At 48.0% G+C, this 26,455-nt stretch overlaps 1 long non-coding RNA gene across 1 annotated transcript in view; it reads left to right on the plus strand.

Annotated features, from left to right (window-relative positions):
• Window positions 1-64: 64 nt before the first annotated feature.
• The window catches only part of LOC112810799 (uncharacterized), a 39,164-nt gene continuing 12,773 nt past the window's right edge, over window positions 65-26,455 (plus strand). The window contains exons 1-5 of the long non-coding RNA XR_012375977.1: window positions 65-96; window positions 4,445-5,326; window positions 8,887-8,999; window positions 9,474-10,018; window positions 21,020-21,130. This is a non-coding gene — a long non-coding RNA (uncharacterized lncRNA). The remainder of the gene's footprint in view (window positions 97-4,444; window positions 5,327-8,886; window positions 9,000-9,473; window positions 10,019-21,019; window positions 21,131-26,455) is intronic.

Raw genomic sequence — 26,455 nt, forward strand, 5'->3', positions numbered from 1 at the left:
CTTCCTTCCCAGGCTTGGGGGTCAAGAGTGCTTATCGAGATGCTGTTGGCAAGAATCGGTTAACGATCTCAAGCGAAGAAAGGAAGTGTGGCCCAGGTACATGAAGTCCAAGCATAGTGGCGTCAGCAACTGCTGGACATAGGTGCTTAAGTGATATCCCAGGAATCTCTGCCCGCCGTCTCTCTGTTTCTCTGTCTCTATCTCTGTTTTTCTCTCCCTCTCTGTCGGTCTCTATCTCTGTCTCTCCCCCTCTCTCTCTCTCCCTCTCTGTTTCCCTCCCTCTCTCCCTCTCTCTCTCACTCTCTCTTTCTACCTCTCTCTGTCTGTCTCTCTCTCCCTGTCTCCCCCCCTCCCTCTCTCCCTGTCTCAGCTTCTTGCTTGGGCAGTTTTCCCTTCAAGGTATGACCTGCTCATAGGTCCAGCTCAGCGACCTTGAGGGAAAGGAGCTTCCTGTCACCATGGTGGGAGGCAGCACTTTGGGTGGCCAGGATTGGGTCCTTCCTGGACAACAGCTGTGATTCTGCTCAGCGTGGTGGTGGTGGGGTGTCAAAGGTTCACCTCAACTTGGTTCCAGGCCCAAAGCAGCAGTACTTCCTCTGTTGCAAGGTCAGGTTCAAGCCGTACACTTAGGGTTCAAGTTTGGGATGCAGATGGCTCTGTCTACAGGTTGGTAGATGTTTCTCTTTGTATCTTGAGTAATGTCTAGAGCTTCAGCTTTGCCGAGAGGGTGGTGAGCTCCAGTGAGGTTCTCAGATTCCTCAGGAGGTGGCTCCTCTAAATAAAAGATCTCAATTTTCCAGGGGGCATTGGGGATAAGCCTGGTAAGAAGATAAGCTATGGGATTTGCACTGGCTCCTAGGGGCAGCTTCTCCTGGTGGCGGGCACAAGGCGGGATGGGCAGCATCTCATCTTCCTTGGGCTGGAAGTGTCCCTGGACACCGCTAACCTTGGGAAGCTCCAGGCTACTCTCTTCTTAAGGTATAGCTGGAGGCCTGGCATCCTGCAGCGAGGTGGGGGGGCTTTTTGCCCAAGGGCTTTTTGTCCTTTCTGTTGCACTTCCTAGACCCTGATATGGCTGCGGACCAGAATTTACTAGAAAGTAAATTCTAGAAAGCTGGAATCTCTGGTACCTGAACTGAACCCGGAATGTTTAGGTGGCATGGGTTGTCAAATGTGGCCTATGGACTGAGTATGACCTGCAGATTGCTTGGTGTGAGCCACACTTAAACACAAAACAAACCAAACTTTAATTCGTTGCCAAATTTTGAAAACTGGGAGATTTCAGACAGATCTCTAGAGGACATATTCCTCTGTGACAGCACATGGCTGCCCATTTCAGGGGGAGCATCAGCTCTCAGGTTGGTCCCCATCTCCACCTATTTGTCTGGTAGGCCAGCCTCCTTTGGAAGTGGAGGCTGAGACGAGCATTTGAGTGGATTCTGGTCCTTTGACAGGTGATCCCAGAAAGCACAGGTGGGAAGCCAGGGGGTAGGGGGCAGGGGGTGGTGAGACAGGAAAGGAGAAGAAGCCGGTTCCAGATGCATTAAGGAGCAGGATGCCCCCGGGGTCGATGGGACTTGAGCGCGCTGGAAAGCTCTGTAGGATTGTGCCAGGAAATCCGGAGTGGTCCCATCTGAGGGTCAGGCAGATGGGGGTTCTTGACTCCCGTCTGAACCTGGCTGAGCACTGCTCCCGGGGCATGGAAGACAGTGTTCCCACGGGCTTAGAGACCCAGGGTCTTGCAGTAGGAAGCACTTGGCAGGTACAGAGGAGGAGCGGAGGGAGTATGGACGGCACCGCCTGGCTGCGACAAACGCCCCGTGTTCCCGTCTGGCCCCTGCACTCCTGCACGCATTAACCTGGGGCGCTGTTCGGCTCAGTGGGAAGGCTCCCGATGAGCGGGGGGAATGACTCGGCCAAGATAACACTCCATGTCAGCCGCAGAGCTGCTTCAAGAGCTCAGGCCGTCCCCTCCCCCTCGGCTGTTTCCACCAACCGGTGCTACTTATTCCAGGGAGACTGGAGCCCTGGATGCCTCACTCATCCGTTTTATTTTATTTAGTTATTTAATTATTTACTTATTTATGTTTTTATTACCCATCTAGTTCCAGAGATAACTTAGGGCTTCTGCACAGCTCATTAATTGCCTCATTGCTGGCTAGAAACAGTGAGATTGGCTGAGAGGGGAGGGAAGTACAACGAGTGGGGGGACCCGGAGGAACCGTGCGACACGGGAACCTGGCGGGCCGCGGCAGAGCCTCGCCCCCTCCTGGGGCGCACAGAATGATCCCGCCGGAAATGGCTTCTCACAGGAAGTCCCGCCCACAGGAAGTCCCACCCCCGGCCCGGGGCACACCTTGCCCGGACCGGCGGGATGGGTCGGCTGGCCTTTTGTGCCTTTCCGGCTCCTCGCACTTGCTGCTGGGGGTAGCAGTGGGCAGTGGGTGGCAAGGTTGTGCATGCCAAGAGGGGAGGGACTCCTCTCTCAGTCTCAGACGTCTTCCATCCTGCCCTCCCCACCCACCCCCGCCATTTCTTTGTGTGAGCAGATGTGTCCTTCCTCCGCAGAAATGCCCTGTCATAAAGTTAGTGTCAGAATCCACATGGATTATAATAGAATCCAGGTGGGCACAACTGCCATTGAGAACATGGAGGTGAATTTTCATCTCCTGTACCCCCGGGAGGGCTGATGGGGGCAGAGAAGGCGCTGAGCCGTGGCTGGGTGCAGGGGCTGGGACCCCAAAGGTCCTCGTAGGGAATGACCTCACATCACCCTTCCCAGTGCCACCCGCCCTGCCCCATTTGCTCGCCCAAGAAAGACATCATGCCAACACTGCAATCAATTAGCCCTGAGGAATGGATAAAGGGGGTCGGGAAATTAATTTCATTTGGGTTTTCTCTCCTGAGGCCCTGCCTGGCAGCCAGCTCTCCCAACACCCACATGTCCCAACTGCTCCGTCCATCAGCTCTTGTCCAACTTAACTATTCATTTTATGTATTTTAATTTGGGCAGAACATTTATTTGGCTTAAATTTCCTTTTCAGGGGTTGGAATGTGCCTTCCACACACAGGCAGAGATGATCTGCTCGAATTTCGTCAGAAGGAGTTTAGTTTACAAAGATAGTAACTGAGCTATTAAAACCAACAACCCCTTTTAAAGCAAACAGACCATTAAAATATAGGAACAGTTTATGGCATAAATAAAATGGAGGATATAGATTATTTAAAGATAAGATTTTCAAGAAACAGGGATAAAAAAACATTTAAATAATTTCTTCATGATGTATATTTTTTTTACAAAGTGAACTTCAAAATGCAAATGCAAATTAAAAAAAAAAGCACAGAAAGACATTAAAAATCCATCTTCTTAGTAAAGGCGTACAAAAAAGGCTTGACTTTTCCTTCTAGATCTGTAGATGATTTCAGAGGGGCGGGGTGCAGGGAACTACTTGAATTCATAAATGGCAGGATTTACCCAGCTTGGGAAGCCACATTGTGGAAAAAGAAGCAAGACATTTGCTTCTAGATCATTCTCTCGAGCAGGCTGACAGATACAATAATTCTGTCCATTAGTCCGATCCATTGTCTTCCTTCAGCACAGAAGTACTGTACCGCGGAGGTAGATTTCCACTGCTATGCGTATTTTAAGGGTTATTTGGCAACACGAGTAAAGCTAAAAGTAGCCTCTTAATCTAATTAATTGACATTTCTGAATCTTGCTTTCACAACAACACATGGTTTCATGTTCTGGGTTTTAGCACTTGTCAAGCTTTTTTGGAGAATGTTTTGGTCAGAATGACAAGATAATTTGTGGCTGAGGCTCCAAGCTAGAGAAGTGTTTAAGGCTATAATGATTTATTATCATCACAGAATAACAAAATTTACCAAGTGTTTCATCAGAATTTTTGAAATAAGTTTGCCACCATAGGAGAAGCAGCCGGGTGGGGGGTGGGCTGCGTCTGGAGACGGGGAGGGCTCAGGCTTCAATATACAAACCCAGCCATGACTGATTCCTTAAAATTTCTCTCTATTCGATTTATCTCAGCGCGTTCCTTGAGAGAGAAACCCCAGAGCATTTTAGGAGGACGAGGGGTGGTAGAAGGAGAACAGAGAGAAAAATCAGACCTCTCCCCCGGGCTCTGCAAGCAGGAAACCCGAGTCCCCGACTCCACTCGTAACATATATGTGGCTACAGCCAGCGATGAATTTCTACATTTTGGCACCGGTCAGAGTGAAAGTAGTCGCACTATCTATAGAAACTTTGAGATGGAGAACACTTGGAGTATGCTACTGAAAATGCAAGAAACACATTTTTGAAAGGATGAAATAATATCACTGAGTGACAGTAAATTAACATGCTGACATTTGCAGACTTTCAGAGCATTGCCATAAAAAGAAGTAATACAACATGACTAATTTGGACTTCTTCTTTCTTCCTTCCTAGGGAGAGACAGCCCTGCCCCTCCACGGCCACCCTGCAGGCTGTGCCTCACCGGCACTTCCTCCTCTTTCCCAGGAAACACTTCGGACTTACCATTCCCCTGCGCTCCGACGTCGTTGCCTCTCGGAGCCTCCGTGGAGAAGGAAAGCTTGACTTCTGTGCTCAGAAGATGCTCTCTTGAATGTCAGACAGATGTTGGGTGGCTGGCGGAGGGCATGCACTTCTGGCCACTTCGTGACAGCCTGCACACCGCCCCCATCCCCAACCAGGCAGTGCCAAGGCTGGGGGAGTCCTGGCACACAGAAAGCACCCACTAAACATTTGCTTAATTAATGAAAAAATGCATGGAGTGAATTGATTCCCCAGCTCACAGTCTCCTCAGTGGGGGCTCTCACAGCCAGCCTCTCAAAAGGCCATTCCCTCCCTGGAGCAGGATACTCCTTTGTTCTAAGAGCTGTGTTTCCCAGGTGAGCGCCACACCCCTCACAGCAAAATAGACAGCGGGTCTGCATTCTCACCCAGCACGGTGCCTGGTCCACAGGAGAGGCTCCACAAATGTGTGTTCTCTCTCTTTTAATGAGAGAGAGGCTCATTTTCCTCCTGGAAGAAGGGCTACCTGGAAATGAATGCACGTTTTTACAAACTGCCGCACTGGGCTGCCCGGAGGTGAACACGTGCTGGGAGGACGCACCCAGAGGCCAGCTGGGTGCTGAGGCTGAGTTCTGAGCTTCGGGTTTGGCCACAGACCCTGAATGCAGACCTATCCACGGATGGGGAGGGGGCAGCCAATTGCTGGACCTTTCTGTAGTGTCATCTGACTGCCTGTACATAGTTGATGTCCAAGAGAAACCATTGCAAGAGATGAATTGGATGTGGACGAGGCTGGTGAGTGTGACTGTGACCCAGACAGGGGCTAAGCCTGGGAAGGACAAGAGAGGAACCCAGGCTTGGCGGGGTGGGGGAGGGGAGGAGTTGCTGGGTCTGAGAACTGGGCATGAGCGCCTGGGGCAAAGAGCAGGGGGCCCCAGCCCCCGAGCTCTGCTCCTGAGAGAATGCAGAGGCTGGTGAGCCTGGTCTGCAGAGGGCAAAAGTCTGTGCTCTCAACATTTACAACTGGGAAATGAGCACAGGCCAGGGCAGACAATATGCCACAGACCCATACCTTCCATGCTGTTCTAATTATTAAAAATCAGATCAGAGAGCCGTCCCCTCTTCTCCCCCAACCGGACCCAATCTGTCTGACTGGGCCTGTTTCAGTCCCAAGGGAGACCTGAGTTCTGGGCCTCGCCCGAGGGTTCTCCCAGGGCCTGAGACAGAACACTGAGCCCGGTCTTGGCTATCTGATGATTTGAGAGGGTCTGGTGGGCTTGGTGGGAGACACATGAAGGATGACAGATGTGCTCCCTTCCCTCTCCCTGCCTAAGTTCCCAGCTTCTTGTGCAAACACTGACCAGTCCTGTCCCCACCCAGCGTCCTGAGTTGCAAGAATGAGGGTTTCTGGAGAACATGGTCTCCTGGTTGTCTTCCTTATCCTGAGCAAAAACCGAGTGAGCTCAGAAGCCAGGGGCAGGCACACTCCCGACCCTGGCGGGTACCGCCGGCGTCCCCCTCGCCCTCCTACGGACCTAGGGGCCACAGCCCCACGTGTCCAGCAGGAAGTGGCCATTTCCAGCCGTGTGTGGTGCGCCCCTGCCAGACCCCGCCAGACCCCGCCAGGACTGCGTGCGAGAGTGCGGGCGTGCAGGTGTGCGGACAGACTGTTACGAGCTAACATAAGTTGAGACTAACCTTTCAGCAGAACAGTTTGAGTTAAAATAAAGGGATTGAAAAAGAGTACAATGACCAAAAAAATCTATAAAAATGCAATTGCGCTAATATAATTTTATCACTTATTTAAAAATTTAGTCGACCCAAAAGACTACCAAGTGTGAAATTAAGGAACAGCTCCTCTACTTTTATGGAAATCACTCTTCCTCACTTGTCTAATAGCCTGATTTTGTCAGATCATTTATTTCCATGGTTTTAAAATGAGCTTGACAGACAGAATTTTATAACACCACTTTACTGCAAATAAGAACATCATTTTCGCTTATTAAAACTGAAGCTTAGAGAAAGCATTAAAATTAACAGTTCACTCTGCTTTAACCTTTTGAATACTGCCATGACTTTACACGGAAGACCGTGCGTAAGGGAGGCCGTCGGTCCCGGGGTAGATGCCGGAGGTGGGATGGGGCAGGGAGCCCAGTTCTGCAGGGACTCGCAGAGGACACCCACCAGCCTGGAAATGGCCGTGACGGTGCCCAGAGGAATCCCGTGCCGGGCGATGAGCCCTGGCCACGGGAAGCCCAGTGCAAGACCCCCCTGGGGACACTAGAGGGGCCACTTGTTTTAATGTGTGGCTAGGGGCCTGCTTTTCTGCCCGGGAGACTAAACGGATGGAAGGCTAGGCTCTCTGAGTCTCATACATCGGTCCTTCCTGCCTTTATTCCGCAAATACCGCCGAGCATCTTCCATGTGCCAGGCACAGTTCTAGGCACGTAAGATGCCTCCTGGGTTAGACCGAGTCCCTGTCCTTGGGGGACTTAGCATGTCACTGGGGGAGACCAATCCTCATCCAATAAGCTAATAAATATATAATCTCTTGCCTGGGAGGGTGATGCCAGCCACAGAGGAAACCGAAGTAGAACAGAGACAGACATATAATGTTTGCTGAACTGAAGTGATCGCTTTCTGTCTCAGGACTCTGGGCAGGCAGTTGCAAGGTGGCCGGTCCTGGCCAGCACGAGAGGCAGTTGTCCATTTCTGGTGCCCTAGGGGTGAGGGCTGGGGCAAGGGCATTGTTGGACAGAACATTTGGAATCTGCATTTCTGTGCCTGAGAACTTTGTCCAAAACCCCAGAGAGCTACTCTTTCCCGATCTCTGGCCCAAATGCCAGGGAATTGACATCCCTGGATGTGGCTCCCAACCAGTGACTGACAAGAAGTGGTGTGGCAATGTCCCTACTCCTCACTCCTGAGAGGGACAAATTTGAGATGTGTCTTCCCGAGTCTTCCCATGGGATGAAGCTCCCGGTATACCCATTTTGTTGGTTGCCCCCATTAACGCACCCATGACTGCGTGCATTCCCTCCCCGAAACCCGACCTGTCTTCCCTGCACCTTCCCAAGTCAGCTACTTGCCCTAAATCCTTGGCCCAGAGTCTGGGAAATCTAGTCCAAGGCAAAGGCCCATGGCACACAGCTGGGACTGTCAGCTCTTGCTTTTCTCTGAACCGTGCATAGTAGCACCTTGCATGTGCTGCTTCGAGCTCTCTGCCCCAGCACACACTCCAGCCGTCCTGCAGGACCGCTCTGCACCGGCACTGGCCAGGTCCTCCTGGGAGCAGACTGACCAGGACTTACCCCGGGCCCCTTGCTTCCTGCCCTGATGTATCTGGATGCTGCTGCTTGTGACCCCACAGAACTTGCTTGGCACTCAGTCCCCCACAGTCTTGCTCTGCAGCACGTTAGCTGCTCGTAGGGCCACTCTGACCGTCATGGGACGGATCTCCCGTCGCCCACAGCACTGGCCAATTGGATTAGGCACCTGTAAGTGCCTCTGCCTTTTCTGCTCCCCAGTCCTTCAGCTCTGCTCCCAGGGTAATGTTCCCACAGAAAGTACTCACATACGCAGCATGGCCTCAGGTCTGCCTTCAGAGGTACCCTGGCTAAGGCACCAAAGGGGGTGAGCACCGCTCAGTGCGTGTCAGCTGGGTTTGCCAAGCCAGCTATCCCGTGTCTGGGCTTGGCTTCGTAGCATGCAGCCCCTCCAGTACCTTCTACTTCTTCCCAGCCACCCTGAATAGCCCATGCCTTTGGATACCTCTGTGCCTTGGCTTATACCATTTCCTCTGCTCCGTGTCCTTCCTCCCGAGGGCATGCCTATCTGCAGTCCATCTGCATGTTGGGGTCTGGGTAGCCACCTTAGGCTTTCCTACTAGTGCTTCCTGAAACCGTTGACCCCCACCCTCCCTGGAGCACTCCCCACACCAAAGGCCATGTGCCCTCCCTCCCAGCTGACTCAGCTGACAGGGCCATCAACATGTGTTTACTGAGCCTCTGCCCTGTGTCCCGCACTGTGCTGGGGGCTATGGGCGGGGCCGTTAGCTGGAGCAGGGCCATAGTCCAGTGGGAGGCTACCTCTGGCTTACCCCGCAGCACCTCGGGGTTGTCGTGGTGCTGAGAGCGCAGATGACTAAAGGCGACTCTGGGCCAGGGAAGCCTCTGTCCCTTAGGTAATGTTACTTCCTCTGAATGGAGAGCTGTCTCTATCCTTGGGGACCTTCTCTCTGCCTGGCATATAGGAGATAATCAAGAAATGATGAATGAATGGAAAATGAAGGATTGTCTAGTTAAAGAAAAAAAAAAAGAACAACTTGGTACCTGTTTTTGCTGTGTCTGTTACAGCCTCCGAGTGATGCTGCCTCAACGCCCCTGGGGCACCCCCAGGCACAATCACTCACTCCTGAGGCCCCCTGGGCAAACATCTGTCGCTACTTTGTGTTGCAATCTGCTTACAGGTAAGTCTCTACCTTAGCCCGAGAGCACCTGGGGGCCGAGTCTTTCTCTTTCTGGCACCTGGCAAAGGTGGCGAGCATGTGTGTGGAAGACACGTGTGTAGATTGCTCTGAGCTGTAAAGGGATTCTTCCCCATGCAGCGAGGACCTAACAGCAAAGCCGCTGTGCCGGGTTTGCGGGAGCCCGTTCCCAGGCAACCCCCTCGACACCTGTTACTCTTGCCGTCCCTCAACAAGCCGATGAGGTGGAGCTACTTTATTTCATGGGAGGGGGAGCTGAGCCTCTAGGAGGCTGAATGGCAGGGTCAGACCCCATGCCAGGGGTGGTAGAGAATGGCCGCCTAGCCAGATCTGGGTGCCCCTGAATCTGGAGCTGCCCCTCGGCTCTCCTCCCCCAGCCCCTGTACCCCACCTTCACCCCCACCACCATGCTCTGATGGGCTGTCACTTCCTGCCCTGGGTGATCTCGTCTCCTAGCACCTGGGTCCAAGTTGAGACTTCTTCCTAAAGCTGTGAACGGAGGACGGACAGCCTTACTCATCTCAGCACCAGCTCTTGCCGCCACCAGGTGCAATTCCACGGGCGGTGGGTACCTGCTTCTCCTAGGTGTTGGGGCCGGACCCAGGCACTGCCTTCAGATGCAGCAATCTGCCCCTGGATTCCTAAGGAGAAGGAATTCCCTGTCCACCAGAGGAAGAACACAGAGTTCCTCTGCCACCATTCCCCTTGGAGGGTGCGCTGACACCCTGGACGCCGGAAGCTTGTGGGTGACTGTGGCCCCGGCTCAGACCGCACAGCACCACGAGGGAGTGGCGGTGGTGACAGGTGCTGTGGTGGGTGATGTGAGTGGCAAGTGTGGACATGTCAGCCCCATGGCCCTGCCATGCCCCCGAGAAAGGGCATAGCCCTCTGCCGTGGGAGCAGTGACTTGCAAATAGGCCCAGACGTGACCTCAGGGGAGACACGAGTCCCCAGGCCAGCAGCGAACTTGTTCTGGAGACACCACATTTCTGCAGCCCGTGGTGAGTGATGAGCAGGGCCTGGGGATCTGGGGGATTCAGGCTCCTCCTGCTCCCATAGCAGCTGGGGCTTCAGAGCAACAGATCGGCGGGGCCCTCTCAGCCTCAGGGACGCGTTTCCCTGGCGCCAGCCCTCACCCCAGATGTGTGCTATTTGGATGAACCACCAGCCCCTGCTGAGGGTGGAGGGGAGCTCAGCAAGCTCTGGGACATTTGGTCAGGGTTCCCAAACTGCGTCTGGATGGCTGAAATTTCATCTCCTTCATTTCCCCTTTTCCAGTCTCTAGAGTGCCAGGAAAACATGGCACCACAGAGCAGACCTTCTTTATCTTTTTTCCAGAAAGCCCCAGGCCCTGCCTCAGGAGAGGAAACCTAGACTTTCCCTCATCAGGAGACAATTGGGCCAGCACCCATCTCCCCCCATTGGAAGCTCCCTCAGCCCCTCCTGCTGAGCCACCTGCCCCGTGCCCTCCTGATCCAGGTGTGGCCCACCATGACTGCTGGCTCTTAGACTCCATAGTCCTTCCTGGCAGCCTCAAATTTAAGCTGCCCTCCTGCCTGGAGGGAACCCCCCCCCCCCCTGCCACCGGCTCTCGGGCAGGAATAAGCAGATTCAAGTGTGCCTTTTGGAGAACTCTTGCCTCCAGTAGTCCTGGGAGGTGGGCCAGCCCCTTTGACCAAGGCTGCAGGGAACAGGCCAGAGCCCAGGCAGGTGACTTGGCCCCCGTGTGTCACACGGCAACATGGGGCAACAGCTAGAACTTGAAGGCTACTCCTCCCAAATACGAGAAAGCGGAGAGCCGAGACAGCTTGGGAATCACCCGCCTTGCTGAGCAGTATCTGTTTACAAAGGCAGGAGCTCAGAAATGCTTCCATTGTGGAGAAACAAAGCCTCGGAAATACAAAATACGAAGGCCAGCCCTCGGCCACTCTGGGAGGGAGCGAGCCTCCCTAGGGATTGGCGCTGAGCGGCCCAGCCAGCTCCGTTCCCAGCGTATCACGATTTCACTGCACCTGTTGGCATAGCTTTGTGGTGATTCACTCCTGCCTCCTCCTCAGGCCTTGCTGTGTCCCGGCCCGAGGGGAGCGCACCCTTGAGCACGGGGACCTGGCGCCAAGCACACCCCCCCAAGCAGGCATGGCCTCGCCGCCCCCTGTTTGTCCTCATGGGTCTCCTGGTGGGTGACTCAGTCTCCCAGTCAAGACCCACCAGCTGCCCAGGACCTGCCTGGCAAAGTCCCCAAACCCCTACAGGAGAATTAGCAAGGGGGCCACCTCCTGAGCCTCCTTGCGCTACGGATTGGGGGTCTAGGAGTGGCATTCAGAGAAGGGCAGGGGCTCTCTCTGCTTCAGTCACCTCCGGCTGTCCCCTCTGAGCCTCCAGGTCCTGTGCAGCTGAACAGATGAATTGCCTGCAAATCTGGGTAAGGAAATTTACTTAATTTTGTGATTACGCTGGTAAGCTCTCTTTGCCATCCTTGCTGGGAAATATCGACACTTGGCAGAAATAGAAAGTTAAAACCCCTTCTCCACCCCCATTTCTTCCCAGCAGGGGCCGCGGCTCGAAGGCAGATTGGTGAGCTGCCAGGCCCTTGCACACACTTGTGGATCTAGAGTGCATCATCACGCTATGCTTATGTGTGCACGAGGACACTTGCTCGGACTCTTGTTTCGCGTAAGAGTGTGATCACTTGGCCCGTGTTGAGGATTCACCTTCTCAGGCCCTCACCCCCTAAGCCCTGCAGAGAAGCATGGAGTTTGGGGGCATCTTTGGGCATTCGGCCATTCCTCCACAGAGGACATTCCTGCAGTTTTCCTTTCTTTTATTCTTCTCCTCCCTTTCTCCCTGCCTGCTCTCTCACTGGCTCTCTCTTCCCATCTCGTCCCCCCCCCCCCCCCCCCCCCCACCGCCCCGCAATTACGAGCAGCACCACAGCAAACATCCTTGGACACGTATCTCTGTACCGGCCCGCTCTTCTTCCTGCAGGACACTTTCCTGACGGGGGCTGAGCTGGAACAAAGGGACATGCATTTGAAGTGTTGATGCACTGCCAGGTTGTCCTCCAAAAGTGCATGTGTGTTTTGTAAACCTCAGCTGTTATATCCCATCCGCGTATGTTGCCAGTCTGATGGAGGCAGCCCACGAATGATAGCAAAGCCTCTCTAGTGGCCATGCTTCTCCCTGCCCCCGGGGAACGCCTTGTGCTGGGACCTGTAGGGGGTACCCCGTGCCTCTGCCATGAACGTCCTTACCCCAAGTTTGCAAACGACATTTAAGGATTGCTTCTGTTCAACTAAACAAGTAAACATTTAAAGTGAGCCAGGGGCGCAAGTAAACATTTAAAGTGAGCCAGGGGCGCCTGGGTGGCTCAGTTGGTTAAGTGACTTGCCTTCGGCTCAGGTCATGATCCTGGAGTCCTGGGATCGAGTCCCGCATCGGGCTCCCTGCTCGGCGGGGTGTCTGCTTCTCCCTCTGACCCTCCCCCCTCTCGTGCTCTCTCTCTCAAATAAATAAATAAAATCTTAAAAAAAAAAAAAACAGCTGTTTAAAGTGAGCCAGGACTCTGTGAAGATCCACCGACTTTGTTTTTACCTACACGTTTTGTTGTGTGCAGGGAGGCTATAGTAAATACAGTTAGAATTGTAACCACTTGGCTAATATACATTATGTTGTAGAATCCCCACCCCAATGCTGTGAGGCTGATACAACGTTGCACCTGCTTTATAGATGAAGACACCGTAGTGTGCTGGATGGTGATCCCCAAAATGATATGTCCACATCCCAATCCCAGGCACTTGTAAATGTGACTTTATTTGGGAAAAAAAGGGTCTTTGCACATATAAGTAAGTTGAGGGTCTTGAGATAAAGGGACCACCCCCCCCCAGATTATTCGATGGGCCCTAACTCCAATGACAAGTGTCCTTGTAAGAGGCACAGAGAGGAGACAGCAGTGTGAAGCCAAAGGCAGAGCTTGGAGTGACGTGGCTACAAACCCAGGAAAGCCAGCAGCCACCAGAAGCTAGAAGGGGCAAGACACAAATCCTCCCCTAGAGCCTCCTGAGAAAGCACGACCCTGCCAACGCCTTGCCTTCCTACTTCTAGTCTCCAGAACTGTGGAAGATTAGATTTCTATTGTTTGAAGGCACCGAGTTTCTGGCAACTTGTTGTGGCAGCCTCGGGAAGCTTATGCAGACACTGAGGCTTGGAGGCGTCAGAAACCTCTGCAGACTCCTCAGCAGCGCAGTGCCCTACTATGCACCTGGTGCCCAGGGATGTTTCGGGAGGCAGAAGGAGAGTCGCCAGCCTCAAGCCCTAGAGGAACCCACAGCACTCCAGCCTCTTCCGAGGACCGCGGTGGGCTGTGTCCAGGGCACACTCTGAACGGAGTGCTGGTGAGAAGCCATGTGGACGGAGATGGGCTCCAGCATCAGCACTGCAGTGGGTGGGAGAGTGCGGTGGGATGGCTCCAGAAGGCTCTAGAGCCTGCAGAGCCAGCTGTGCTCAGCCCTGCCTCTGTGTCAGCCCCTCCTCACCTGCCCAGCAGGAGTGAGAGCAGGAAGGACTTTCTCTCTCTCAGCACCATCTGGAACACCAAATGAGCTAGTCTGGAGGGCCAAAGAGGTGCCCCCTGGAGAGGTGCCAAGCACCTGGCACTCATGTCTCAGGGGTGAGGGCAGAATGAGGAGCAGTTCTAGAAGTAGAAGGACCACTTCTCTTGCTTCCCAGAGAGTAAATGAATCTCTGAGTCTCAGCTTGATTTTCTGTAAAATGGGCTTAACAATAAGGGGGCTAAAACGTGTTGGAGTGTGACCGCAGCTAAGCTGGCGGCTGGTACTTCTCTCCTTCACCCCCAGCAGCTCCACGAACTAGTAACTGGCTTCTTCCTATTTTGCAGATGGAGAAGCTGCAATACAGAGGCGTTAATTCTGGAGATCAAGAGCTAGGGCAAAGACCGAGCAGGACTTAAACCCAGGCTGCACAGCCCTGGAGTCCATGCTCTTAATCCCAGCCCACGGTCCTAGGAGGGGAATGAGTGAGAAAATGTGTCCGAAGCACCCAGTGCCTCGTCTGGCCTAGAGCAGCACTGCACACCCCGAAGCCCTCTGCATCAGCCACCTTCTGGATGTGTCCCTCACCCTCAGCGCAGTACAGGTCTCCATGGAGCTGCAGCAGGGCCTCCCCATTGCCTGCCTGACTCCCCCCCCAGTGTGTGTTTGTGACCATCCCATGTAACTTGTCCCGGTGGCATCTAGTCCCTGCACTTCACCTCCCTGGGGCTCAGTGTACACCAGTGGCATGCTTGATGCTCAGGAGCCCGGGCCCAGGGCTGAGGACTCTGTAAGCCCTGGATGAGGGTTCAATGCCACACAGCAAGGACGCCGGGGTCCCAGGTCCAGGAGTATGCTCCAAGACAGGGAGGGTGCAGGCTCGAGGTGGCCGTGTGACGAGGATCAGGGAAGGACCCTCTAAAGCACAGGGCTCAGGGGAGGGGCCCCAGCTGCCCAGGTCTGAGCACTGTACTGTCCCAGAAGCTCCATTTATTCTGGGCTTCTCAAGGAGAGAGAAGGCTTCAAGTGTCATCCGCCCTCCATTTCTTCCCAGTGCTCCAGAACCGTCCACCATATTTGGTGGCAAAGCAGATCCTGCCTTCAGCTCACTAGTGGAAGTGAAAGTGTTGGTCTCTCCCTGTGGTCACGCGCTGAACCCGATGCAGCCCAGGTAAGAGGTGCTCCAGCTGGTCCTCCCACAGGCCAGCCCACTCCTCAGACTACAGCAGCTACGGTTGTTTACTGAGCACCTACTACGCGCCGGGCTCGGTGCTAAGTCTTCACCTGCAACACCTCTGCGCAAGGAAGGGTGTAGCTACTGTTCCCATTTCACAGATGAGGTGACAGTGCTCGCCAGATTCTGCAAAAGAGCTGACACATGGGGTGTCTCTTCCGGGGACCATGATTCAATAGCCTGTCTTCCCCAAAATGGTTTTATTATTAAAAAATACTTAGCATATTCCACTTAGAATAGTAGATATTTCATATCTTTTGCTTATTACAATGCACCGTGCTAAGCATCCATTATTTAACTGTGCGCTGGGTGTAATCATTCTTCAGGTGCTGGTGTGCCAGCAATAATTTACGTCCTGTGCAAGGAGTCAGGATGTATCCTCTACCTGCACAAGGAGCTGACAGTGGGGCACAGTATAATTGTTCCAAAAAGCCGCACTTGATAGCTAATGAATGAGCATAGAGGATTAGAGATGGGGAGATCCACCGGTGTTTGTGAAAGGCAAATCAACAATTAGAAGAAGAATATGTTCTGTTGGCTGTCAGGGAAGATTTTTGTAAGGAAAACGGAAAAGATGATTTAGACTCAAGGGTAATACAATGTCTGCTGCAGGAACGGGAGGAAATCCATGCTCATAGATGCGTTTGAAAACTATTTTTAAGAGAACTTAGAAGAATTTCCTCCAGTGCCTTGAAGATTTCCAAAAACTGTGGTGTGCTCATCCATGCGTTCCCTCAACAAGAGCCGGGCGCCTGGTGTGTGCAGCATGGGAGCTCGTGCATCAGTAATGACCCCGTTCTCCTCTCTGAGACCAAGGGAAGTAGGCTCCAGGAGGATGTTTTCTGGGTGCTCTTGCCTGAGAAGCAGATGGTAATGATAATCACCATCACTGCTATGATTGACCACGGGGCATCTTCCGGGATGCTGCATGTTACCCGCGATCTGCACGATGGCACAAGGACATGGGTGCTGCTGTCTTTATTTTACCCAGGAGGATGCTGGGGCTCCAGAGTTTAAGTACTCGGCCAGAGTCACACGGCCAGAGCAAGGGGCAGCAGGCTGCCTGACCCCACCTCTGAGTCCTCCCTCTATCCCGCCCCGTGGGTGTTCGGACTCTGTGCTGAGGACAGCAGGGGTCTGCGGAGGCGTTTTCGGGTTTCTGCAAACACTGAAAGTTTTCCTGCCAATGAAAGAAAGAGTTAAACTGCCTGAGAATTTAAATGTACTTTGATTTTTCTGTATTCTATTTCTGTGGATCAAGTTTCCCTGTACACACACGCGTGCGCACTTGTCATCGGTGTGCATGCATGTGCATTTACGCACGGTGCAGTGGAGTGTGTGTTTCTGTGTGTGCGAAGTTCGCCGTCCTGCTCTCTGTGCCCGGGTACCCGCTCAGCTGGCCACTGCAGGGGAGCGAACCCGCTGGCCTGCCCCCTAGTGCCAATGGCTGCAGCAGCCTGGGCTCCTGATTTTACTTCTCAGTTTCCCCGAGTTCGATCCAAAGGCCCGGGAGAGGCCTGAGACGTTCAGAGTTTGGTCACGATAGCCTGTTTCTTTAAATAAGTGACCTCTTTCCCCACATCCTCTGGTGGGGACAAAGCATTTTTCAGATAACTGAAGCTCTTGGGTGGTTTACAGATTTTAACTTTATTCATGAAAAAGCTCCCTACAATCAAATGGGACACTGACTGGCCTTCTTGGGCAGAGGCTAGGGACCTCCGTTGTGCTTTTTCTTTGTTTCTTAGGCATTCGGGGGACTTCATCTCCATCATATTTCAGGGATGGACTTGGGGGGGGCGGCGCTGAGAGCAGGGACTGGACATGGTTCATATGCACTGAGCACGTTCGCGGAACCTGGCTCAGTGTCACCTGCTCATGTACCGTGTCACTCTGTGGCCCCAACGCGCCCATAATTCAGGATGAATAGTCCTATTTTTGAAACCGAGGCTTTGGGGGTCTTACTCTCTATTGCCTCTCCCTCGGCCAGATTTGGACCCAGATTCTCAAGCATTCTGTTTATTCAGCCTCCCTGCAGGATTGGCCGAGTGAGTTTTGACCCTGACTCTGGGTCGGAGACCTTGGTTGTCTGCTGCAAGTTATTCTAACTCCTTTACCCTTTAAAATTTCCTTTTAAGTTTGTAATTTCAGACTTACAGAAGAGTTGCAAGAATGCCTCAATTGTTCGCATTTTCCCAGATTTATCCCCCTCTCTTTTTCCCTCTCTCTTCCTCTCATTCCTGTCTCTCTCTTGCACACTGTAATTATGTGCACGCACGTGCATTCTGACTTATCTGAACCATTTGAGAATGAATTGCAGACAAGATGCTCTTTTACCCCCTAAATACTTCAGCAAGGATGTTCTACAAGCAAGGACATTCACTTGTGTGACCACAGGAATCCGAAAATAAACAAACATCAGGAAATTGAAATCCATACAATGCCCCTTACCTAATCCACAGGTTTTATTTCGATTTGGTCAGTTATCTGAATAATGTCCTTTACAGAGAAAGAAAACTCCAGAACATGTGCTATCCTTAGTTCTCACGTGTGTCCAGCCTCCTTTAACAGGGAAGCCGTGCCTCAAGCTTCTCTTGTGTTCATGCCACAGGCAGGTTACTTTGCAGAATGTCCTCAGTTTGGGTTTGTCTGATGTTTTGTTAGGATTGGATTCAGATAGTGCATTATGGGCAGAAATACCACCGCAGGTGCTTTGTTCTTCTCGGCGGGTCCCATCGGGCGGCACAGGATGTGGGTTTGTCCTGGGTCAGCCATGCTGACCTGGACCCCTCAGTTAGAGCGGTGTTGAGGGGTGTCTCCATACTTAAGTTACACTCTTCCCTTTGTAATTAGTAAGTCGTTTATGGGGAGATATTTTGAGACTATGTGAATATCCAGTTACCCCTCAAATGTTCATCCACTTATTTTGGCATCTGTTGATGATTCTTGGTTGATTCAATTATTATCGTGTTGAAGGTTGCCTGAAGGTACTTTTCCTGATTCTATTATTCTTTCTACATTAACTAATTGTCTTTCTACTCTAAGGAAGATCTTTCCCCCACTTTTCCCCTTATTATTTTATATCAATGTAACTCATGGATTTTTGTTGCATCCAATGTCTTATGGTTCTCTATCATTATTAATTTTGATGCTAGAATGGTCTCAGATGTGACGAGTGGGAATCCTTTCAAACTGATTTCTTTGTCCTTTTGACGTGTCCGCATTGTTCTCTGAACATTTCCTTCCTTTTTGGCATAAGAAGATATTCTAAGGCTCATCTTGTATTTTCCCTGTCCCAGAACCAGAATCAGCCATTTCTTTAAGGTGCCCTGTTTCCCTTTGGTGGAGAATGGCATATAGAAACCAAGATCTGGGTGCTAGGTGTGCTCATTGCCACTGGGGTGTCATTGCTTCTAGGCTCTCTGTATGTATATGTATGACATTTCTCTCCCTTTCTCTCTCCCTACCTCTCTTCCCTCCCTTCCCCCTTTATACACCCACAGAAATTAGAAATGTGATGTTTCTGTCCTTTTTTAAAACCACGAGTTCGTACTTAACACCTTCGACTCCAATCAAACACTAGTATATCTCCACCTCCCTTTTCCAATTTTATAACCCTGTTCTCCAACAATGAAAAACCTGGTTGCAGTTGTCCATGGTATATTTATTTGTTCAATTAACAACTACCTGTAATTATTTTTGCCAGCTACTTTAACTTTACTTTTAAGTTAATTTTAATTGCACTGGTAATATATGAACATACTGTTTTTGAAAAACCAACTTAAATATAGGTAAAGTACATTTTTCCCTCTACACATCCCTCCCAGCCCCAAATCTAACCACTATTGTCAAATTGGTCTGAAGCATTCCAAACTTCCTATGCCTTTATACACCCACAGAAATTAGAAATGTGATGTTTCAAGTTATCATTATATAGATGGTTTCATGGTCTACACTCTGTCAGTTTGGTTATCTAAAAAAACAAAAAACAAAAAACAACTCTTGGAGATTTTTCATGTCAGTACATATTCATTCACTACCTTTCAGTTCAACTATAAAAGCAGTAGTGTCTCAGTATTGTTTTAGAGAGCCCAGTCTATGTGGTGCAGAACCTAAAAAGAATGCACAGCCATCTCATGCACATGTGCAAATATCTCCCCAGAGGCCTGCAGCAAAGTAGGATTGTTGCATCTTAGGACATTCACCTTTTGCAGTTAAGTAAATATTGCAAACACATTTCAAAGTGGCTGTCCTGGGTGTCACACCACTTGCAATGAATGCTGATGTCTTCTTGGGCATCTCAGGAGAGGGAATGGCTCCTGCCCCTTGGTTGAAGGCAGGAAATACACTCCCCCTCCCTCGCCTCTCTCCCTCCTTACCCCCTCCCTCCCTCCCTTCCTCTCTCTCTTTCTCTTTCTTTTTTGTCTCTTTTAAAGTAGGGTTGAAGAAGATAATGGCAACTTGAAATCTTATCAGCACCAACATTTCTTATAAGAATAGCTTCTTGTTTCTTCATCTAATTCACAGGCGCAATGGCCCTTCTATTTTGCCATTTTTCTTCCGCATGGCTATTTCCTGCACATCATCTTATTTTAGCTGCTCACCCATCCAATAAGAAAGGGGAGGCAAGTTTCCCCCACTTTGCAAACTTCTCTTACTCAAGGTCACACAGCCTATATTGAAACCAGGACTCAAACCCAGACCCTCAGATTCTAATCCTTGGATTAGAATTTTTTTTTTTAATTTTTTTTAGAATAGAAAAATTTTTTAAAATAAGACTTTATTTTTTCCTTTTCTCCTGACTTATAACAATCAAACATATAGAACATAGAGAAAACAATTTTATTTTATTTTATTTTTTTTTAAAGATTTTATTTATTTATTTGAGAGAGAGAGAATGAGAGATAGAGAGGGAAGAGGGTCAGAGGGAGAAGCAGACTCCCCGCCGAGCAGGGAGCCTGATGTGGGACTCGATCCCGGGACTCCAGGATCATGACCTGGGCCGAAAGCAGTTGCTTAACCAACTGAGCCACCCAGGCTCCCGAGAAAACAATTTTAAAATCACTTATAATTAACACCGTCATCCAGAATATATTCTTATATATTTTATACACATAACAAAATTATGTAGTGTTTTTATTTGGGTGCTTTAATTTGTGAGCATTTTCTAATGCTATTAACGTCTCTTTGTAGTTCAAATGGCTGTATAATATCTTTTCACATGGATAGATCATAATTTGGACAATCCTCCATAGTGGGACTTAGGTTAATTTTATGTTGTCATTGTTATATATAAAGTTTCAAATAATATCCCTGAATGCAAATACTTAACAATATCACTAAAAGTGGAGTGAAATCATTATGCACATGTTTAGGCCCTTAATACCTAAAACTCAGTTCTGCTTCAAAATAAGTCTACATGGCAGCCTCTAGGATGCAAGCAGCAGTGTATTCTGCTGCCCTACGCATCAAACATAAGAAATCATGATTGAATGTAGATACATCAAGTTTCCAAATGCAGATGAGGAAAGCAGAGTTGGCAAGGTGAAATACGCTTAATAAGGTCACAGAGAGGGGATTCAGCTCCCATTCCCACTGCTCGATGAACATGAGTCAGCTGCTCCCCCATATCATCTGCACACGCCTGACCTTGGCAAAGGAGGCATGGAGCCCCTGAGGATGGTATCCTGTGTCGGGTGGACATGCTTCTACCCCCATCACCTCTGTTTCTGCTATTTGAGATCACTTATCCCATATGCAGGCAGCTGGATGGTCACCGCTGCGACAGCTGGCTCCCCTGCTCACCTCCCTCTGACCCGGGAACATTCTGAACATTATATGATATAGGATATGATGCCTGATATGATGATTGGTGAGATACAGGGGGACCTAGTCTACACAGCCTAACCCAGGGGCGAGTGGATAGATGATAGGAGTGACTAAGGCAAAAACTCCACAGACTTGTTTTAAGTGATGTTTGCAAATGGGTAGCAGTATAATCATGGGTTAAGAGCATGAATTAGGAATATGCTAGGTGCCAAGACTGTAATTGTGCTAAGATCAGACTAAGCAAATTAGGGTTGTGGTTCCTCTAAATGTAGTGGAGAAAAATTGGTAAGTGACAAATATAAAGTACTATAATATACTTCTCTTAGTCCACACAAAGTGAATAACCCTATAACCTGACCTATAGCTATATGAACATTCTTATTTTTTTTTTGAAGGTGTTAGAGAGGTTGGTTTCAGAGAGCTCTCTAGAAGAGGCAAATTTGAAGTGAAGATTTGAAAACCAGAGTTGTCATGTGTGAAAGGAGACCCACTGGCTACCTCAGTAGGTAAGTAAGGCATTTAAAAAGTATGGCCTAATAGTTCCTTGGGAAAATAAGATTACCCATGTAGTTATCTATGTGGATTATACCCTTTGAATTAGTGTCTAGTTGGAGTCAAATCAAGGTGGTACCACAGGGCAGATCCCATAATGGAAGCAAAACATGTGGGTCCAATGAACCTCACAGGTTTATGGAATAGCTCAATATTCCCCAAGCTTCCCTGGTGATAAGTATCACTATCTTAGCCATTCTGATTCAGTGGGTCAGATGGTGCTTGGGAATATATCCTGGCAAGTATTCTAGGTGATTCTTAATATCAGTTTAGGAAACACAGACAGCTAATGCAGAAACTTTTGACCAGATCTTTTCAAATGTCAATGACCATAAAATCACCTTTGGATCTTGTTCAAGTGCACATTCTGAATCTGCATGTCTGGGCTGGGACCTGAGCTTCTGCATTTCCTATAAGCTCCCAGGTGATGTTGATGCTGCTCCTTTAAGACCACATTTTGAAAAGCAAGAATATAGACCAGGAGTCTCCAACAGGTGGCCCATGAGCTGTATATGCTCATAGATATGTTACACTTTTTTCAAGTTTTATGGGCAATATTAAAAACATGGAAGACTTTCAGTTCTAACCATGATGAAGTAACTGGCACCAGACTGATTCTTTTGCCACAAACAACTATAAAACTAGACACAATATATGACAACAGTTTTCAGGCAATAGAAAATAGATAACATAGAACAGTGATTCCTGAAAGAAGGGAAATTCAAGAGATAAGCACCCTGGTCACTTAGCCCTCTGCATGGGGAAAAATTACAAACATAGCACAGTAAAGCTGGTGTCTGAACAGAGCACAGCAGGCCTGCTAAGCTGAGGAGACACTGGTCAGAGTTTGGGTCACCTCAAGTACCTAGAGTTTGCCCAGTGGAACATCAGAGAAAGGGAACTGTGTATGTGTATGGTGGGGTGGGGGTTGCCACCTAAGTTCATGGCCAAAGGCCAGGCTGCACGTGTATGGAGATTGCCCAAAGCTTATCAGAGAGCAGCTGCTAAGGATTGAAATCGGAACAGAGAGATTAGGTCTGAATGGTGATGGTACAAGAGCAGTCTTGTGTGGTTACTTGACCTTTCTACTTCCATTCATTTCTGAGTATACAGTGCGGTTGTCCAGAGGCTACATGATGTACTGTATCACAACCGACTGATGCAGAGTCAGATATGAGACCCTACTTGTCTTTTATTTATTAAGCCAGAAAACTTCTCTGTAAAAATATGAAATCATGCCGTTCTTCTCATTAAAGTCGTTCTAAATATGGATTTTCCTTTAAGAATATTATTTATGTGAAACATGTAAGGGCCATCTCCCCTTCCCCACTTCCTCTTCTTCTTCCTCTAAAAGTCAGTAAGTAGGTCAATAGGTCAATATATTTAAGAAGTTCTCAGCTGTAATTTCTAATATAGTAAATATCAATAGATATACCTCCACTTCTTTGGAGTTCCTGGAATTTTCAAATAATGTAAAGGGATATTGAGACCAAAAAAAATCTTGCCAACACAGAATTGCAGTCCCAGATTGAGAAGACAATGATAATGGGCAGATCAAAATTTTGAGAAATAATGACTGAAAACTTAGCAAATTGGATAAAATGTAATGACTTAAGTTAGAAAAGTTTAGCCAGCTCTAAGAAAGATAAATATAAAGTAAGCCATCAGAGTCAAATTGCCTAAAACCAAAGCTAAGAAAATCTTGAAAAGAGCCAGATAAAAAAATAAGCATTATGTACAGGGGAAAAATGAGAAAAACTGACTGCTGACTTCACATCTGAAATAACAGAGACTAAGCAACAATTGAATTATATTTTTAAAACGGAAAAGAAAACAATTTTCTGTCAACCGAGATTTTATTTCCATCAAAGATTACCCCCAAATGAGGATGAAATAAAGCTATTTTCTAACAAATGAAAGTTTTTAAAATTTATTGTTAGAATATCTGTACTGCACAAAATGCTTTAAAATGTTATTCAAGCTGAAGGAGATGCTACAAAATGGGAAATTTAAATCTGCATGTAAAGAATAAATGGCACCAAAGTTGGAAATGAATCTGCAAAATAAAGTCTATATGTTTTGTTCTTTTTAGAATTTAAATTTACTTAAAATAAAACTGATTATTTAAAACAAAAGTAATAACATTATAGAGTGGCATTTAACATATATGGAGGAAAAAAGACAAGACAATTGCAGAAAGGGTATGTGTGAATAAATGAGGTTATGCTATTGTGAGGTTATTTTCTTGTAATATAGCGAGTATAAAGTGTCAGATGTGAAGTCCAGAATCTTGGGGCCTCTCGCTTTGCTTTTCTTTTTCAGAATTGCTTTGGCTATTTGGGGTCTTTTGTGGCTCCATACAGATTTTAGGATTTTTTTGTTCTAGTTCTGAAAAATGCTGTTGATATTTTGATAGGGATTGCATTAAATGTGTAGATTGCTTTGAGTAGTATAGACGTTTTAACAATGTTTGTTCTTCCAATCCATGAGCATGGAATGTTTTTCTATTTCTTCGTGTCCTTTTCAAATTCTTTCATGAGTGTTCTGTAGTTTTCGGAGTATGGATCTTTTACGTCTTTGGCTAGGTTTATTCCTTAGGTATCTTATGGTTTTTGGCACATTGGTAAATAGGATTGATTCCTTGATTTCTCTTTCTGCTGCTTCATTATTGGTGTATAGAAATGCAACAGATTTCTGTACATTGATTTTATATCCTGGAAGTTTGCTGAACTCATGTATTAGTTCTAGCAAGTTTTTGGTGGAGTCTTTTGGGTTTTCTATATAGAGTATCATGTCGTCTGCAAATAGCTAAAGCTTTGCTGATTTGGATGGCTTTTATTTCTTTTTGTTGTCTGATTGCTGAGGCTAGGACTTCTAGTACTATGTTGAACAACAGTGGTGGGAGTGGACATCCCTGTCCTGTTCCTGACCTTAGGGGAGAAAACTCATTTTTCCCCGTTGAGAATGAGATCAGCTGTGGGTCTTTTGTATATGGTCTTTGTGATGTTGATGTATGTTCCATCTATCCCTACTGTTGAGGAGTAAAAAAAAAAATTAAAAGAATGATGTTGGAGGACATAACTAGCAGATTTCTTGGATGCTACAGAAACTAGGTATTTGTATGGAACACAATTCTTTCCACACTTTGTTCTCAAGAAATAAATTGAAATGGCTCATAGATTTGAGCATAAAGCCTAAAACTATAAAAGTTATAGAAGACAACATAGGAGAAAATTTTGCCACTTACAGGCAGATAAATATTTCTAAGGGCACAGAATGCCTTAGTTAAAGAAAGATGACAGATTGTACTTCATTGAAATTAAAATTATTTGCTTTTAAAAGACATTGACAAGGAAAGGAAATATCAAGCCACAGACTGGGAAATATTATTTGCAACACATATATCTGAGAAAGACTTGTATCCAGATTATAGAAAACTCTCAATGCAGTAATAGGAAAGCAAACAACCAATAAATAACAGGAAAAGGATTTGAACAAACAGTTCACAAAAGAAGATATACAGATGACCAATGAGTATATGAAATGTTGCTAGATACCATTAGTTATTAGGAAAATGAAAATTAATAGGAGATACCACTCCCAAGAGAATCTCGAAATGACTAAAATTATGACTAACATGGCTAATGACTAAAATTAAAAAGACTAATAGTAACAAGCATTGGTAAGAATGTTGAACAGCTGAACTCTCCTATATTACTGGGCCAGTGGAGTGGACTGGGTAGTATAAATGGTGCAATCATTTTTGAAGACTATTTAGCAGCTTCTTTTAAAATTAAGCACACCCCTGCCAAATCAGCAATTCCATTCCTAGGTTCTTACCCAAGAGAAATGAAAATACATGTTCCTAAAAAGACTTGCCCAGAAATGTTCATAGCAGCTTTGTTTGTAATACCTCAGATCTGGAGAGAATCCAAATGGGAATGAATAAACAATTTAGACACATGTATACAAAGGAATACTACTCAGTCATAAAAAGAAACAAACTATTACTACACACAAGAGCATGGATGGATTTCCCAGACATTATGTTGAGTGGAGATGCTAGGCAGAAAAAAAATGATTCTGTATGATTCCATTTATTTTAAATTCCAAAACAGGCAACACTTATCTGTGGGGATAGAAACCAAACTAGTGTTTAACTGGAGCTGTGATGGGACTGAGAAGACTGACCTCAAGGTGCAGGAAGGAACTTTCTGGGGAGACAGAAATGTTCTACAACTTGATTAGGTTGCTGGTTGGATGGGCATATACTTTGGTCAAACATCCATTGACTTCTGCGCGAAACCTGTGCCCATTTTACTATTATAAACTAGACCTGAATAAAATCCATTTTTTATACTGGGACATTTAACATAAAAATCTGGATTTTGGGGTGCCTGGGTGGCTCAATGGGTTAAGTGTCTGCCTCCAGCTCAGGTCAGGTCGTGATCCCAGGGTCCTGGGATCGAGTCCCAGCATCCATGATCCCTGATCCACGGGGAGCCCGCTTCTCCCTCTCCCTTTGCCTGCCGCTCCCCCTGCTTGTGCTCTCTCTCTGTGTCGAATAAATAAATAAAATCTTAAAAAAATAAAATAAAATCTGAATTTCAAGATTCTCTTGAAAAGCCAGACCTTGGGCAGGCATTCCCTCATCTCAACAACCGGGTGGAGCTAAGCCATGACTATTCCACCTAGATGGGACAAGCATCTCTCTCAGGTCCCCACACGTTCCCATCCCTCCTCATTCATTTATGCTGCCATTGTTTGCCATCTGTTGAATGCTTTTTGGTCTCCGCTTTAAAAAAAAAATTGTTTATTTGTTCATTGATTTATTTAACCAGCAGTTATTCATCATATATGTTGTCAATCCCCAGGATTGGCCGTTTCTTCTCCCTGAGATCAACCCTCCTCTTCGTCTGAGCTCACAGGGACAGAGTGAACTTACAGCATTACCATCAAGGCCATGCCTACCGACCCTCCCCTGAGCTTACCTGCCTTTAGCTCCGGGGGTTGGGGTCCCATGTTTTGGCTTCTTTGGAAGAAGGGAGAAAGGTTACAAAGGAGGGAGGCAGGGTCACTCTCTTCTGACCATCCGTGACTCCTGGGCCTTTTCCCCACCATCAGCTCTGGGACGGATGAGCGTGTGACTGAGGTCAAATTATAGAAAACCCAATCAGGTCATATAAATCACCGTCCAGAGTTAAATAAAAGTGGGATTTTATAAAATGGATCATTATTGTATGGCTTTGGCTGTGTAAATCAGTCAGTTGTAGCTAAAG

Source organism: Callorhinus ursinus, unplaced genomic scaffold (assembly GCF_003265705.2).
Source record: "Callorhinus ursinus isolate GAN/ISIS: 27379988/994484 unplaced genomic scaffold, GSC_fseal_2.0 scaffold61, whole genome shotgun sequence".
NCBI lineage: Eukaryota > Metazoa > Chordata > Mammalia > Carnivora > Otariidae > Callorhinus > Callorhinus ursinus.